Source organism: Schistocerca cancellata, chromosome 8 (genome assembly GCF_023864275.1).
Source record: "Schistocerca cancellata isolate TAMUIC-IGC-003103 chromosome 8, iqSchCanc2.1, whole genome shotgun sequence".
NCBI lineage: Eukaryota > Metazoa > Arthropoda > Insecta > Orthoptera > Acrididae > Schistocerca > Schistocerca cancellata.
Window position 1 is genome coordinate 136,001,460 of NC_064633.1, and position 14,688 is coordinate 136,016,147.

Below are 14,688 nucleotides of genomic sequence, written 5' to 3' on the forward strand. Positions count from 1 at the left end.
GTATAGAATTGTGGTAAAAAGAAATCTGTGGGACAACCTGACTAGAACAAGGTAGCAATCGATAGGACACATTCTGAGACATCACCAATTTAGTATTGGAGGGAGTGTGAAGGGTAACAATTTTAGAGGAAGAACAAGAGATGAATACAGTAAGCAGATGAAGAAGGACATAAGTTGCAGTAGTTATTCGGAGATGAAGAGGCTTGCACAGAATAAAGTAGGATTGGGAGCTGCACCAGTTCAGTCTTAGGACTGAGGACCACAACCACAACAACATACAGGCGTTACGGAAATCTCACTTAGTCCGAAACACAGTGATTACACCTACTTACAAGTCTGACAGATTTCTTTCATTTCTTACAACATTATCATACAAAATCTATAACTGAATCCAATCAGTTATTTAATTATCGACTTCATCAGTGCTCATTCGTCATGGGCTTAGCACGCAGCAAATATCACCATGTCGTCGCAAGACAATATTAATTTAACAACAAATTGCCTCTACAAATCCAGTCATGGCTCGTATAAACATCACATAAGTAAAGATGAGAGAGTGAGTACAGTTTGGCAGACACAGTTAAATTCCAGGAGAAGCTGAAATGAGTAGTGACACAGATTAGCAACGGAATGGAGCCACTATCACATTAGCGGAATTTTTACAGTATAGAGAACGTTAGTATTACGAAAACTGTTGCTGTCATCAGACGACTGTTGCTGACTTAACCACAGCCTGTCTTGGATATGGGGGACAAATTTAGGATGAGATCTCGCTTGTTGGTAGTTCTATAGTGTAAGTCATATACTCGATGCATTATTATTATAATTCAACAACCAAGTCTAGATATAAATCCATGAAAGTACGTAGATTTTCTAAAAGCTAATGTCCCGATTCCTAAAATGTCTCGGCGTTGAGAGAAGTACTAGACTCGTTACATCTGACGAAACATCTATTTGCAAAGACTTTTTTCGTTCTCGTTATTCCCAAAATTTTCCCTCTAGATACATCATTCTGTACTCATTTTGTTTTTTGTTTTCCTGCCGTATGGTGTTTGAAACAAAGCTGGCCATTAGAATCGCAACACAACGAAATCAGAATGCAACTAATGTCAAACTGAAATGAAGTGATCTAGAACTTTGAATAGACATATGATCAGCATTCCAACACGACCACACAAGGTAGATAGGCGTAACATCATCTGTATCCTGTATATAGAATGAGAAATGGTGTGATGAATGGCAGCTAGCTCTGAATGTAGAAAAACGCAAGTTAATGAAGTTCAGTAGAGAAACAAACTCATAATGTTCGAGTGTTGCGCTGCTTGACACGCACGTCATTTAAATATCTAGGGGTAACGTTGCGAAACAATATTAAATAGCACGAGCATGTAATGATTGCAGCAGGGAAAGCGAATGTTTAACTTCGGTTTGTTAGAAGAATTTTAGGAAAGTGTTACATCTGTAAAGGAGCAGTAGGAGGAGATTAGTGTTTAACGTCCAGTCGACAACGACGTCATCAGAGACTGAGCTCTTCTTCTTCTGTAGTGGTCAATCCAAGGATTGGTTTGCAACAGCTACAATGGCAGCTTGTCTCCATTCTGTGCGTCTTTCAGTTTTTCTCTTCATTTCTTTATAGGTGTTACATCCCACATCTTTTACGATTTGATCCATGTACCTCAGTCGTGGTCTTCCTCTTGGTCTTTTTCCCTCGACATATACCTCTATGATTGTGTTCAGGAGTTCTTTATGTCTTAATGGATGGCCTGTAAATTGCACTCTTTTTTTAACAATGAAACTCCAGAAGCTTCTCTTCTCACCTGCTCTTTCCAGAACCACTTCGTTTGTGACCTTGTCGATCCATTTTATTTTGAGCATGCGTCTATAGCACCACATTTCAAAAGAATTTAGCTTCTGGTCTTCCTCTGTCCCGAGAGTCCATGTTTCACACCCATAGCATGCCACACTCCACACATATGATTTCAAAAATCTTTTCCTGATTTCAAGGCTGATGCTCTTAGATGTTAATACGTTTTTCTTCTTGTTAAAAGCAGCCTTTGCTTGAGCTATTCTATTTCTCACTTCTGCCTTGCTCCTTCCATCCCTGGTAATATTACTGCCCAGGTAAGTAAATTTATCAACTTGTTCAAGCAGTTCATTGCCTACATGAACTTGGACTTTCACTTGATCTTCTTTGTCGCATGTCATTACTTTTGTTTTTGCTTTATTAATTCTCATATTATATTCTTCACCCATAACTTTATCCATTCTATTCAGTAGGACTACAAGATCTTCTTCACTTTCAGCCAGGACAGCTATATCATCGGCATGTCTTATCGTATCTATTCGTTGGCCATGAATTACTACACCTGTCTGTGACTTTTCCCTTACTTTTTTCAGCACCTCTTCAATGTATACGTTAAAGATAACAGGGGATAGTGCGCAACCTTGTCGGACACCTTTCCGTATCTGCACCTCTTCTTGTTTTGTCCGTCCACGGATGACTGCTGTCTCGTTTTTGTACAGGTTCCATATCATTTTTCTATCTTTATGGTCTATTCCTACTTTTTTGAGTACCTCGAACATCTTATCCCATTTAACATTATCAAAGGCTTTCTCTACATCTATCAAAGCTATGTGTGTTAGACTGAGCTCAAGCTAGGATTATTGAAGATGGAGGATATCGGCTGTACCCTTTCAAAGGAACCGTCTCCGCGATTTAGTTAAATAACGCAAAGCTTAAATCAGGATGGCCGGACGAGGGTTTGAACTGCCGACCTCCGGAATGCGAGTCCAGTGTGCCAACCACTGTGCTACCTTCCTCGGTATCTGTAAAGGAGGCCTCATATAGTACGCTAGTGCGAACTTCGGGCTTTGGCGAAGAGGGTTTAAACGCATTAATGCACAACGATCCAGTTCAGTGTTCTCGAGAAGTCGTAAATGTGATGAACTGATACTTTCACCATCGTGCGATATGTGCAATCAGTGGGAAAGATTCAAAACTCGGGTGTGTGAGTAACGCATGATCTAAGCCACAATTACAAAAATCAGCTGGTTGCCATATGTGTGTCTCTGCTTGATCGTCATCAGTCGGCTCGTTTAGCAACACACATTCCTATCGTGTATCGCTACTGGTGACGATAAACGGTGTCTTTATACTAACGTAAGGAAAATAAAGGAATTATTGAGCCCAAACAAAGCAAGAACTCCCCGTACGAAGACCTTCACGCCTCCACAAAAGATAGTGTTACCTATCTGGTGGAACAGCGACGGTGTGGTGTACTACGAATGGCTTCCACGAGGCATATCCATCAGTGTCAACAACTAAGAAGTCTCGAAGACAACGACGGCCAAGAAGACTTTGTTAAAGGATGCTACTCCACGACAACGTCTGCCCGCATTTTGCTGGACTAACAGAAAACACTACATAGAAGGTGAATTGGGAAGTCATTCCGCCATCACTCTATTCACCTGATCTTATGCTCTCATATTTTCATCTTTTTCGCACTCTGTCTAAAAACCTTCAAAGAACTTCCATTTAGGATGAAAATGCGCTCGATGAATTCTTCACCTCAAAACCACATGATTTCTACACTCTCGGGGTCGAAAAATTACTACAGCGTTGGCATTCTTTTGCAAATAGTGAAGGAGAATATGTTATTGATTATTAAAGTCTCTAGTAAGTGCATCTGTTGTGTTTATTAAACTGAATAACGCTAAGAACTTATGCACCAACGACGTAATTTACATTCCTTAGAAATTGATATTTGGCCAACTGTTGGTGAACTGCTATAAACTGTTAGTGATATATCAGAATTTGTTGGAAAATAGTAAATTAATGTCTTTTTATCGATTTTCTTGTATCGAGTCAGTGTCTAGTATCACGGTAAGGTACAGAATGAAATTTTCACTTGCACCATCTCAAAATGAGCCTGAAAAGTTTCGAAAAATAGTTGTCGTAATATATGAGTATTTTAAGAAATTTACAGGTTGCAATGTTCTGTGTTTATATTTAAGTATGCAATGAGCAAGTGGGACGCAGTTCTTGTCATATGAGTTCCTATAGAGAAGGTGTCCCAAAGTCATTTTTATAATGTTTCGATAAATATTGTAATTTTCAGAGAGCATCAAATTAAAACCAAAATGTTACAACTGTGTTATGAGCATTGCATTACTATTCAGATTCAAGACACTATGAGTGTTTATTACAGCGCTAATGAATGTTTACAGTATTCATATGACACTAATATGGATTTGGAGAGACTAGAATTGGCTTCTTTATAAAGCTGAAAACGACTACATATTTTCACTATGGATGTTATCGCGAAATCTGTTTTGGGGAACTATCCGTTGTCTGATGAATTATCTCATGATCTGAAGAAACAGATTCAAGAGTTATTGCTGATGAACAGAACAGGGTATCTTCCTACGGATCACAGAAGAGCAGGAGGTATGAGCAATGCTGGTCTTACACCAGCTACTAAAAATGCAGTGTGGATAGGTAGAAAAAATGCAACTCTTAGTTACCACAAAGTAACTACCTTTTGTGTAGGTAGCATGCGGCAAAGTAGAAACCGAACACCACTTAAACTCCTATATAGTATGAACAAAATAAATAAGAGCATTTTAATATATTAGCACCTGACGCAAGATAGAGCACTGGCTTTGATGATGATACTGTCACTTGGGAACCGAGGAAGGCAGAGTGGGAGGCTCAGCAATAATCTGACACCTTGAGTGATAAGTTTCACCAACGTAACCTTGTTTAGAAACATAAACCGTAGGGCTCGTTCTGGACGTTCTGGCCGTATGTTCATCAGCGTGCCCTTGGGGTGGTCGATAGAGAGTGCCGGCAAAATCATCGTGACATTAAAAGGAATTACGTGATGGAATTGCAGTATCTAAAATCGGAGCCGGCCGAAGTGGCCGCGCGGTTCTGGCGCTGCAGTCTGGAACCGCGAGACCGCTACGGTCGCAGGTTCGAATCCTGCCTCGGGCATGGATGTGTGTGATGTCCTTAGGTTAGTTAGGTTTAACTAGTTCTAAGTTCTAGGGGACTAATGACCTTAGCAGTTGAGTCCCATAGTGCTCAGAGCCATTTGAACCATTTGAACCTAAAATCGGAGAATTATTTTAAAGAGCATCTAAAATTGTAACAGAGATGTAATAATTCCACTTACAGTATCTATTTTGAATCGAAGCGAATTAATAAGAAAAATAATTGGCAGGATTTCGTGTAATACGTTTTGAAGTCCTTGCTCTCGCTTGACAGGGAAAGGTACTAACGAACACCGTGCACATTTTATATGAAAATTCAAGCAACCATTTGTAAATGGAGGAGTTTTAACATTTCCACAAAGAGAGATGACAGTTACAATTGGATCACTTAAGAACAGGAAAGTATCTGCAGGCGTTCCAAAGTAAGTTAAACCACAGATTTGCCTTTTATATGTTTATCAAAACATCCTCTGTTAAGACAGACCGTTACGTATCCTGGAAAAAGCCTATATAGTACTAACAACGAAAGGCGATGATACTAACCCAATCACAAAATCTACCGACCGGTGTGCCTGATGAATTGTTTAGGCGAAACCCACAAGGAGTTTCTTTGACTGTGACTTACAGGCCACGGGTAATTGTACGAATTGAGCACTCTTTAATATAGCTTCCGGAAGGAAAGATCTTCAGATGACACAATCAATTGTACATTATATATTGTTAATATCTGTGAGGAGGAATATGTTGTGGCGATTCTTCCCGTCATACAAGCAGTGCTTGATAATCAATAATGGTCGGTCTTGTACGCAAGAATGAGAGATATGAGTGTTATTTTAGTCTCTTTATGGATTGATGTAAATATAGTCTCATGGATTGCTGTAAAGGTAAAGTCATTGTGTGTTCTGCTTCTATAATGCCAAGCGAACACAAAATCACTAAATGTTGTCCACAAAGCTCGGAAGCAGGACCCATTTCTGGGACATATGCACAGATCCACTGTTGCAAGTTTTAAACGATTGACATGAACTGATTAGTATAGTGTCATATGCAGATGATTCGGTGAGCCTAGTCTCAGTAGCATCCAAAGCAAGTGTAGGAAACAAATGCAACATAGTTCTTAATAAAGCCACTCAGAGCTGAGAGGCAAATAAATAGCCGTAAAGAACTATTACAGCACACTGAAAGGCAAAATGTCAAGCACAAGAGGTCTCACAATAAAACTCACATAGACGTAAGTGAAATAGTAACTAGACGTTTGTGTTTGTACCTAAATTAACGGCTTTCTTTTAGCGAATATGTAATCAGATTCTATCATAATATACTCGAGATTATGAGCAAAATGGCAGCAGCTGAGTTGATCGTGAGCTATGAACCTGAAATTACGTAGACTATCACTTATGGGGCTTGCCTTTGGACTCGTCATTTGTGCAGCGTTAACCTTTACGCAATACTCTTAAGGTCACAGGTCGTAAGGACATACGAACGTTTCAGCGGAAGCACACCTTCTGATACTTGGAGTATACACACTAGATTTCCAAATAAAGTTTGCTGCCATACAAGCAGACATTAACTGAACATGGTGGAAGAAACAATGACACATGAACTGGACACTAAAGATGATGGATCACACAACGAAAAATAAACACCCCAACAAGCAGAATGTCATGACCATCTTCTTGATGTGGTAGCTCGATCGAGAATGATTCACCTAAATTTAAAGAGCGGTTGGTCAATTTAGTTACAGGCCAGCTATTTTCTTAACACACAGAATTACGTTAATGATAGACGCATCTGTGTTCACGTTGCTGTACCAGAACATACAGTGAAACACTGCCGAGAACAAGATTTCTTATGTATTTATACGGTCAGGACTGCGTGTTTTGTAACATAGTGGAAAGGTTCTCCGAAAGACAACTTGAAAACTTCCTAAAAAATAACTTTCACAGAGAGCTACGGTAAGTGCATCAGAAGAGTAACATCGATATTCAGGATGCATTAGCCAAATGTAGATCAAGCACTCAAGTCATACTTACAACTACAAGGACGTAGCCCCCGTTTTTCTATTGATGTGTTCTCTATAGTATTCTTTGTCTCGTACATTACAGTTTTTCGCAAGCAAATGAAGCAGAATATTGAAAATAGTACCATATAAAGCACAACTTCCGGAATGCTGTAACCCCTGAATTCTAGAACGTAAAGGACTGCTGTTTTTTTAGAACGTATATAAATGAATCAATAGAAACCGCTGGAAGCTCTTTAAGAGTGTTCCTAGAAGACACTGTTGTCTGTAAGAAAGTAGCAACGCCAGAAGACAGTATAAATATGCAGAATGATCCTCAGATGATTGCTAAATGGTACAGGCTCTGGCAGTTGACCCTACAGCGCATACATGGGTAAAGAAATCCACTACTCGACAACTACATTACCGATGAAAATTTGCTGGAAACAGTATATGCCGTAATATATCTGGGAGTAGCTATCGAGAGCGACTTTAAGCAGAATGACTACATAAAAAAATAGCAGGAAAAGTAAATGCCAGACTGAGGTTCATCGGTCTGGGATACTTACCAGGTAGGATTAACAGAAGAGAGAGAGAAGATCCGGTGAAGAGCGGCGTGCTTCGTCACTCGTTCGTTTAGTCCGCGAGAGAATCAAATTCCAGTGGCAAAAGTTAGAAGAGATGCGTTGCGCATCACGGAGACGTTTACTATTGAAATTGTGAGATAGCACGTTTCAGGAAGAGTCGGACAACATATTACTTCCTCCCATATACATCTCACCAAGTGACTACGAAGAGAATACTGTACAAATTATAGCTATTACAGAGGCTCAGCGACAATCATTCCTCCCACGTGCCATTTGCGAGTTGAACAGGAAAGGGGGGATCACGTAGTGATACCAGACTACCCTCCGTCGCATACCATTAGGTGGCTTGCAGAGTATGATGTAGATGTAATGTAGAATGGTATGTGATGTGTAGATTAGTTAGTTCTTAAGATAAGTACTGGTAAAGCCAGCTACATGTTATTCATAAAAAATAAATTCAGCGTTACCTACTACGTCATTTTACCACATAAAATATTGGAAAAAGTAAAATTAATCATACGATCTACTTTGAATGCCCATTTCAGTAGTGGAAGGGTATTTTAAAGGGAAAAGAAAAGAAATATAACCAAAACTATGTGAGGAATATTAAGAAAGGCATAGTACTAATATTTATAATGGCCTGCCTGGTTAGCCGTGCGGTCTAAAGCACGGCTTTCCGGAATGGGAAGGAGCGCCTGGTCCCCGACACGGATCCGCCTGGCGGATGTGATAAACCTTTTGCATTTCCAACTATATATGACGGTAGTATCTGTTCCCGAAAGAACAGTTACCGTCAATGACCATGCAGCTTTGGTAGAAATGAAATGATAATTAAATAGACACCCTAGCTGCAAGCAGGCGTTGATATACTTTATTGGGGACATGTTGAAAATGTGTGCCCCGACCGGGACTCGAACCCGGGATCTCCTGCTTACATGGCAGACGCTCTATCCATCTGAGCCACCGCGGGCACACGCTATGTCCGAACTCGTACGGGACTTGGTAGATTAATCTGCCACGAGTAATGAGTATGATGGGCAAACATCTATTAGGCGTACTACGAATGTAGTGTTGTGGACATGTTGGGAATGTGGATCTCACGGGGAGCGTGCAAGGGATAAGTCCCTGCAGACGCACTATCCTCTGTGCCTGCGGTGGCTCAGATGGGTAGAGCGTCTGCCATGTAAGCAGGAGATCCGGGTTCGAGTCCCGGTCGGGACACACATTTTCAACATGTCCCCAATAAAGTATATCAACGCCTACTTGCAGCTAGGGTGTCTATTTAATTATCATTTCATTTTGCATTTCCTTTATGTTTTCGTCTTCTTTAAAGGCAAAGAGAGAAGATGAAGCGGTAGCCCATCATAGAGCCTATGCCTACAGTCACGTATGTTTTGACTTTCAGTTGTTAAAAAACAGAGGATTTTTTCTGGTACCAGTAGGAGGAAGGAAGGATTCGCGCTCAGCTAGTGAACGAGTGACAAGCACGCCATTTTTAGCGAGTAATTGTAGACCGCCATTTTGGGGTCGCTATGAATAAGTGAGGAGTATGTATTTCATATGTGCACCGTTTAGAAAAATACAGTATTGTTTTATTAACAGAAAGGTCGTGTGAGTTGTTACTTCAAATAGTACAATAATTACAAGAACTGAAGCCCACCTGTGTACTTTGGAAAATTACGAAGATCCGATAACCTTAATGGGAATATGGTCAAGACTTCAAAGGTGAACACGGCGACCAAACGTAGCATTATAAAGGATGGTAAGCACAAATCTACAGCGGAGAAAGAAACTACTTCGCCCTGCAAAATAATATGAACTAATACGAACTTATTTCCAGGCATAGGTCAGCTTATTGTGCTTGTCATTCATGCCGAAAAATTAATCTCATTAATTCAATACATTTTAAAAAGCCACGCATTTCAACATTTTATTATCATGTATTCCATTATTTTATTATATTATAAAGTGGCGACAGGTGACAGGCACGATACGTAGTGGGCGAAACTGTGAGTACTAGTATTGTTAGGAAGATGAATTTACATGTCTGTTAACAATTTCTTTATGTTCCATGTACGCTGATGATGTGACGGAGACGGTGATAATAAATAAATTAGAAGGAAGAAGGCGACAATACCAAGAGCACACAACAAAGCACAATAGAGGAAGTACCATTTACAAGACAACAATCAGGTAGGACCGCGTAATGCATATAGAGAATGTGTTCCCAGTAGACCTATTAGAAAATCCATCCACCTATTTCCTAAAATCCAGAACCTAAAGCTTCAGAGATTAACGCTATTGTAGCCAAGTAGAGATAATGACATTTCTTTATTAACACAGAAAATATATTGATTGAAGAACAGTTGAGACTAGAATTACATACAACTGTCTATGCATTTTTTCCCATGAGAAGTAGCGCGGAAGTAAAATATTAAAAAAGAAAATTTTTAATTTGATAACTGCAGTGATATAAGGATTTCTATAATGGAGGGTCAAAACAATAAGGAAATGTCATTCGAAAATCAGAATGCCAATGTAGTGGAAGTTCATTTGCAAAATGTAACAATGAGTGGTTCGGAACCGTTTAGCGGTGATTATTTGGATGCTGGGCGTGACATGCCATTGTTGCATTCGACGCCCGTGATTACAAGCAATACTTTAATTACAGTAGACGTAACTAATGGCACCTCGAGGCAAGAGAATATTTTAAATGAGAGCAGTACGCGTAGTACGGACGCAGATGCTGACAGGCGTAGGCCGGAAGTGAATACGGAAGATATGCAAGCCTTATTTCGAGCCTTAATAGAAACCATACAAACAAGCATGCATGCAATAAAAGCAGCAATAAATTCAAAAATGTCGTGTTTAGAGACTAAAATGTCAAGTTTACAAACGATACAAGCAGACATGACCACAGTAAAGTCCGAGATCGGTAAGGTTAATACAAACATGAGACCCATTTCAGACGAGGTTAAAAATTTGCGCACAGAACTCAATAGTCTGGACACGAAGTTCACACAGCAGATTTCACAAATCTCCACGGAGGTGGATAGGAAAATTAATGAACAAGTACAAATTTCGGTTCACGATATGGGTGAGAAATTAAAAGGCATAAAGGGCGAAAAATTTGAAACACTAACACACACGTATCGACAGGAGCTATCAGGAATTAGAGAAACCAAAGAGAATTTACAGGCAATGCAAAAGAATACGCAGGTCAACTTAGACAATGTACAATCAGAAGTAGGGAAACTACATTCTTTCTGTAACGACTTGCCAGAAAATGTAGAAAAAATCACATTGGAGGCAGGATTACTCAAGTTAGAACACAAGAGGATCAACTAAGACATTGTGCAGCTTTATGAATCGGTAAAGAGCAATGCAAAGGACGAAAATACAACGTTAGCAGAATGCGTACGTGAACAGCGTACCTATGTGGAAGCGGTAAAGGAAGTAATGGGGGACAAGGAAGAAGAAATCTTAAAACGCGTAGGACATGTTATCAGACAGTTAGAACAACGGTTAAGAGACGAAATAGTTAACAAAGTACGGTAATATCATCGCCTGGGGTGGTAAGCGGAGCGATAAACAGCCATCCGCCAGTGGGAGAAATTCGTGGCGCGGAGAACAATGCCCAACCCTCGCCGCGCGACCGCATGTCGATGCGCGACGCGAGCAGCGGGCAAAACTTTGCTGAAACAAATATACCATCACCGCAGGGACATGCTGCTCCGCCGCGCTGGACAGAGTTGTTAATGGATGAGAGCTTAATGAAACATCGACAGTTTCCCGTATTCTCAAATGGGAAAAAGCGAACGCACCCGGTAGTGTTTGTCCGAGCCTTTAGAAATGTACTGCCCAGGACTTGGACAGAAGCTCAAAAGATTAAACATGTAGTAGGACACACCGAGGGTGATGTCCTTTTGTGAGCTACGGCGATGTCAGAACTTTGCGAGACATATGATCAGTTTGAGAATGCATTTTTAGATAAATACTGGTCAACAGCTATCCAGGAGAGGTTAAGACGACAGGTATTTAACCAAGTACCATATCATTCAAAATTCGGGGGGCTAAGAAGCTATTTTGAAACGTACCTAAACAAGACCCGTTACTGGAATAATCCGATATCTCATGTCGATGTACTGAAAATCTTAAAGAAAAAGTTACCTGCAAATGTTAAGGAAAAATTAATAACTGTTCCCGAATACGATCTCGAGTATTTTCTTTCAGTGCACGACTCAGTAGATCTGATTCATGAGGATGGGCAAGCCACGCCTAGTTATCCTAAGGGTAATGAAAACAACCCAAACGGGAAGAACTACGGTAACTTCAACGGCTTTGGAAATTATAACGATCGTGTGCGTATGAATGAATGGCATCCGTATGCACCGCCGCGCCACAACGGAAATCCGTACAACAAGTCTACCCATCAGCCACAGGGTGACCGAGGGTTCGAAACTAAATATCAGCTCCATAGGTACAGTAATGGCCGAGACAATAGAAATTCGAGGGAAAACTTCGACAATAGGCGACAAGGAAATGTAAATTACCAGGAACGGAATATGCAACACAGGGATCCGAGAGATAACAGGCAGCCCGTACAGTCAAATCGAAACAACCGGGACACGAACTGGCGAGCACGCGAACAGACGGTAAACACAGTACAAATGACGGCAGAAAATGAAACAATACCTTTACCGGCCCCAGGAAATAATAATCGAGCGTGACTAGAGGAAGAAGGTAATGATCTGTCAGTGTGCCACAGTACTAATATGAGCGACTTAAACACTAAAACGAACAGGAACAGAAAGGAGGAAGCAGACACTGAAACAAACTACACATACAGCATACCCGGAATCTATTTTTAAGGTATGATAAGGACGCAGAAATGAAAGAAGACTTGTTTATCGAAGAGAAAGAAACAACACGCAAGATAAGTGAAATTATTCAAGCAACAATAAAGGTAAAGGTGGGAAACATGGATGTACTAGTTGTTTTGGATACTGGCGCGTCGACAAGCCTAATGTCTACTAGCTTGTTCAAAGAGATAGCGAGGGAAGTAAATGTTCCCACACTACCTGTAGAGAACTGTAAGATCGTAACGGCGATGGGAAGTAAATCTAAAGTTATAAAATTACAGGCCAGCATACCCATTAGCATATGTGGTGTAATTTTGCAGTGTACATTCTTGTTGGTAGACAAACTTATAGTGAACTGTATACATGGTATGGAGGTGTTCAGAAGATATGGGATAAAAATGGATATCGGCAGCGGGGAATGTCAATTTCATGTAGGGGAGCGCACACTGACTGTGACTTAATAAGAACTACAATGACAAATCAGATTAAGCCGATACCAGACATTAATATTAAACTTATCTACCCTCAGTCCTTAATGGCAAAGGAGATGGAACTTGACGCTGGTAGGGAGATCCTCGATGAGCAAATAGTAGACAGTAAAATAAGTAAATCCACTTGTCTTAACAACGAACAGCGAAGTGAACTGACAAAATTACTCTTCAAATATCATAACATTTTTCGTAAACAACCTAGTGTTATTAAGGGATATGAGTATAAAATGGAAGTATACCCGCATGAAACATATTGTAGAACGTCATATGGCACCCCTTGGGCAAAGAAAGAGGCAGTAAGAAAAGAAATAGAGCGTATGACTAGGTGGAGGGTTATTGAAACATCGCACTCACCTTACTGCAGTCCGATTCTCGCAGTTGGTAAAACTGACGGAACGGTGCGGTTGTTGTTAGACGCGAGGGAAATAAACAAAATCATCGTTCCTATAAGAACAAGGCCAGAGAATCTAGAAGAGCAGCTATTAAAGTTTCATGGCGTTAAGTATTTAACATCCCTTGATTTGAAAGCTTCGTACTGGCAAATTTTATTACATGAAGAGAGTAGAAAGTACACAGCTTTCATAAATGCCGGGAGGAACTACCAATGTAGGGTGTTGCCTTTCGGATTAAATGTGAGCGCTGGTGTATTTATTGAAGCATTAGACAGGGTACTTGGACCGGAACTGCTTAGCCAGCTTACACTCTACGTTGATGATCTATTAATTGCAACTCAAACATGGGATGAACATGTAAGTATTTTGGAAAGGATTTTTCAAAAATTTGATGAATGCAATGTCACAGTTAACTTTAAAAAGTCTGAATTCGGAAAGGAAAAAATAAAATTCTTAGGGCATATTATTTCACCAGTAGGATTTCTACCTGATCCCAGTAAACTGGATGCGATACGGAATTTCCCATCACCCTATACTAAGAAACAATTAAAAGGTTTTCTAGGAATGGCCTCGTTTTTCAGGAAGTTTCTGCCACAACAATTGTTGAACAGTAGTTCACTATTAAACTTACTGCGTAAAAACCACAGTTGGTTGTGGACTAAAGAATGTGAAAATGATTTTCAGCAGATTAAGCAGGCGCTGATTAACGCGCCTATCCTGAAACAACCAAATATGGAATTGGATTTTCGTTTAAGCACCGATACTAGTTATCAGGGGCTCGGTGCGTGCCTGTTTCAAGTAATAACAAAGGATGGTAAGGAAGAAGTCAATGTAATCAGTTTTGCCAGTAGAACCCTCACAGAATGTGAAAGATGTTATTCCGTAACTGAGCTAGAAGCTAGTTTGGGCGTTTCGTAAATTTCAATATTACCTTTGGGGAAAACATACCAAAGTTTACTGTGATTATCAAGCCTTGTCCTTTCTTCTGACGTGCAAGTTGTTACATAAAAGAATAGCGAGGTGGTGCATGTATGTCCAAGAGTTTGATTTTGAGATAGTGTACATAAAAGGGGAACAGAATGTTTTGACAGATGCACTATCACGGTTACCTCAAGGTCTTACCGATTTCCACGAGTTAGAAGAACACACATCAGACTTCAAGGTGCTTTTAATAAACGATGGAACTTTTAAACCATATTATATTAAAATGTGCAAAAACACGCAACGTTTACAGGAAGAAGACCCGAGATGGAGCAAGGTAAGGAAAAAAGTGCAGGCTAGAACACACGAAAGTTTAGAGCAGTATTACATTATACATAATGGCGTTCTCTTTCACAGAAGAGATCGACGAATGGATAAGTG

General features: G+C 40.1%; 2 non-coding genes across 2 annotated transcripts; one reads left to right on the forward strand and one right to left on the reverse strand.

The window, feature by feature from the left end:
- Window positions 1-8,477: 8,477 nt before the first annotated feature.
- Window positions 8,478-8,552, reverse strand: Trnat-ugu (transfer RNA threonine (anticodon UGU)). The gene has a single exon. It is a non-coding gene; the product is annotated as a tRNA-Thr (tRNA).
- Window positions 8,553-8,728: 176 nt separating this feature from the next.
- Trnat-ugu (transfer RNA threonine (anticodon UGU)) lies at window positions 8,729-8,802 on the forward strand. Its single transcript has one exon. It is a non-coding gene; the product is annotated as a tRNA-Thr (tRNA).
- The last annotated feature ends 5,886 nt before the right edge of the window (window positions 8,803-14,688 follow it).